This window comes from Pygocentrus nattereri, chromosome 19 (assembly GCF_015220715.1).
Source record: "Pygocentrus nattereri isolate fPygNat1 chromosome 19, fPygNat1.pri, whole genome shotgun sequence".
In the NCBI taxonomy this organism is placed as follows: domain Eukaryota; kingdom Metazoa; phylum Chordata; class Actinopteri; order Characiformes; family Serrasalmidae; genus Pygocentrus; species Pygocentrus nattereri.
Genome location: NC_051229.1, coordinates 16,294,710 through 16,298,203, shown reverse-complemented (window position 1 = coordinate 16,298,203; position 3,494 = coordinate 16,294,710). Strand labels below are relative to the sequence as shown.

The window sequence follows — 3,494 nt, the reverse complement described above, 5'->3', positions numbered from 1 at the left end:
CCTGTTGGTCATACTGACCCAGTGCAAGCACACGGTTCAACATCAGCGCAGCAGCGTAAAAAATTTGGGAACGCATACATCTACCTAAATGATGGAATTAACTCAACTTTGTGTAAATAGACCACAATATAGAAATATATATACATATGCAGTCGTGACTGGCATGTTTCTTTTTTTTCTTAATTCGTACAAACACTTTCATTTTATAGTAAATTAGTTTTGGTTAGTTTATGTTTATGAACAGAGGCCTACAGATCAATATACTAAAGGAAATTCTTTTGTGAACCTGTGTTTAAAGCAAGTTTTTATTAAACTTTTAACTAATTTACAAAGTAATATTAAACTGAAACTTTGCTTGTTTGTAAAAGTGATTTCAGAGCCACAGGTTCTACCTGATGGAAACTGTTTACCTTCAGTGTTTTGTGCTTATGATCATTCTAATAGACGTCAGCGTCACTAATTAATGACATTCTATTAAATAACCGGTTTACCAAGAGAGACACTGGAGTATTTTCACCTAAAATGAGTTCATGAAGCGAGTCTTGTTATAAAAATGATAACAGGACACTAGAGTCATAATTAATCTTTTAGTACTTTTACTTTCGATACTAAAGTACATTTGAAGCCAAATACTTTTGTACTTTTACTCAAGTTGAGGTCTAGAGTAAGGACCTCTACTTTTACTGGAGTATTATTTTACCTTGGGTATCTCTACTTTAACTCAAGTACATGATTTGTGTACTTCGTCCACCTCTGTTAATGCGGGGATGTATATCAGTCGTAGAGCACATGCTTTGCATGTATGAGGTCCAGGCTTCAATCCCCTGTGCCTCAATATGCTTGGGTTCTGCTCTGAAGATTACCAAGTTTCTTTTTTCAAATCAAACCCCTTTACATATAATGAGTCCACCTTGGCTACACCCACAGCATAGTTGCAAATGTAAATCCTTAGTGTTGCAACTCACAAAATTCCTTCAGAGGAGAAACACAATCCATTTGCTGGACTCACGTGTCCATGTTGCTGGCAAGTTGAGTACCATGACCTTAAGTTGTCCACCGTTGTCCACAGAGGGCTGATGTGGCTGTAGGTTTTTAGTCCAAACCAGCTGGGGTGCCAATTGTTAAATCAGCTGGTCTCAGTCTTTAAAATGCTAATCAGGTGATCTCCTGCTCTGTTAAAATGAAAACGTGCAGCCATACCAGACTTTTGTGCAGAAGATTGAACAACCCTGCTGTAAGCTCAGTGTTAAAAACTAGAGTCAGGGCTATTGCGTCATCAGTGGATCTGTTCTGTCTATAAGCAAACTGCAGTGGGTCAACAGTGGCAGGTAGTGAGGGGCAGATGAAGTCTCTGACCAGCTTTTCAAGGCACTTATGATGGAGGTCAAAGCAACTGGACCCCAGTCATTTAGAGTATTAACCCTGGCTGACTTTGGAACTGGCACAATGGAGGTTAAAAATGTCTGTAAACACTCCTGCCAGCTGATGTGCACATGCTTTGAGGGCGCATGCAGGGATCCCGTCAGGCTCGGCTGCCTTGCGGATGTTAATGCACTTGAAGGTTCTGCACACGTCACCCACAGAGACGGAGTGGGGTGTTGACTCAGCGGTAGTGGGGGTGGGGACTCTTTCCACAAGTGTGGTGTGATTTGCCTCAAAATGGGCCTAGAAAGCATTCAGTTTGCCTGGAAGTGATTCAGTTCGTCTGCATCATCAAAACAGTCCTGAATCCGATTGGTCCGACCAGCAATGGACCTTTCTGATGGTGTCCTTTTCAGCTTCTGCCTATATGGTGGGCAGGAGCAGAATGGACAGATGATCCGATTTGCCAAACGGAGGTTGGGGGAGGGCTTTGTATGCCTCATGGAAGGGGGAGTAGCAATGGTCCAGCATGCATGATCTTTGTGTGCTGCATGAGATGTGTTAAAAGTACTTTGCTCTCTAAACTGAGTCTTTATGTCAATAAAGGATTTCATGTGGGTTCTGTTTCATTTCTGGCATTACAAGTTACTAGACTCCATGCAAACAAGCCTTGAATTAGTTTTAGCTACTTCATAAGAGCAATAGTCAACAAGCCCATTTGTTTACAGTTGATCTACCGCTTTGTTGAAATGAAAACTGGCCCTTTTTGGATAAGACTGAACACCCCTGCTGTAAGCTGATTTTAAAAACTGTCTGCACAATGTTTATCTAGATCATGAACAAAAACAATGAACAATTGTGCCACAGGACTCATGGGAGCACAAGCTGGATGATTGTATGTGTTGACACAAATAAGGCCAACCCATCCATGAAATGCTACACATAACACTTTTTTGCCCAGGGTCTCTCATGGCAACTAGGCCATTTCACATATGACAACTTGAGCAGGCCTCTCATCTTTTACAACACCCTGTGTAATGGTTGAGTGACGTCCATTTCGTAAACCGAAAATTGTGGATTAAACCAACCCGCATGTAGCTTTTTGCCTATGGTTTCCTCTGACTGTGTAACATGGCTTGTGGAGGTCCCCTTAGTTTGACTGTCTACTTTAGCATGCTCAATCTTCTGCCACATGAGTGTTCTGGTTGCTAAAGAGCAGCTCGACATACTGTGTTCTGGTTTGCGACTGCACCTTTGCAGCATTGTCCATTCGCATTACGTGCACTACATAGGGGATGTAGCTCAGTGGTAGAGCACATGCTTCGCATGTATGAGGTCCTGGATTCAATCCCCAGCATTTCCAAAGAGGCAGAGTTATGGCTTGCAGGGCTGTAATTAAAGCGTGTCAACAGCTTTTCGAATGCTGGGAGCTTAGCTGATGCATGTTCCTCTTTAAAACACCATAGACCAGAGGAAGTTTTACATTCCTGACCGTGTCCTGGCCTTTACCTGTGGACCTTATCAGCTCTGGCTCACAGATGACTTTGCCCTGTGTGTTGTTTTCCATCAAGTGACGTACACTGTGGCTCGATGGGCAAGTGACATGCTGACGATCTTGTAAACCAAGAGTGAGGAGGTCCAGGCTTCAATCCCCTGTGCCTCCACACTCTTGGGTCTTCACAGCCACATCAGTGGCATTATGTGAGTACAGAACAAAACCCAGCAGATCAAGGAAACAGATTTATTCCAGCAGCAATCCTACACTACACCAGTGGGCTGTCCTGACCATCTTTCCTCAGACACATCGATGCAGTACAAGAGTCAAGATGCAAGATGCTTTGAGCTCATTGGACCAGACAGGTATAGTGATGTTTAGCCACAGGCAACTACTTATGTAACACAGGTGACAGAAAAGTCTCTACAATCACACTGGTTTGAGCACTTTTCATGAGAAGTTCAAAGAAGAAATCACTCACATCTTAGAAAGACAGGAACTCCGTGAGCAAAGTCCTCTGAAAAATTAAGTCCAGTCATAGATGATGATGGACTGATCAGAATTGGAGGTCGGATATCTTCAGCTGATATTCAAGAAGAAGAAAAACATCAAATAATCATTCCAGCAAAGCACTTTG

The 3,494-nt window shown here is 42.6% G+C and overlaps 1 non-coding gene across 1 annotated transcript; it reads left to right on the top strand.

The window, feature by feature from the left end:
* Positions 1-2,653: 2,653 nt before the first annotated feature.
* Positions 2,654-2,725, top strand: trnaa-cgc. The gene has a single exon. It is a non-coding gene; the product is annotated as a tRNA-Ala (tRNA).
* Positions 2,726-3,494: the final 769 nt, after the last annotated feature.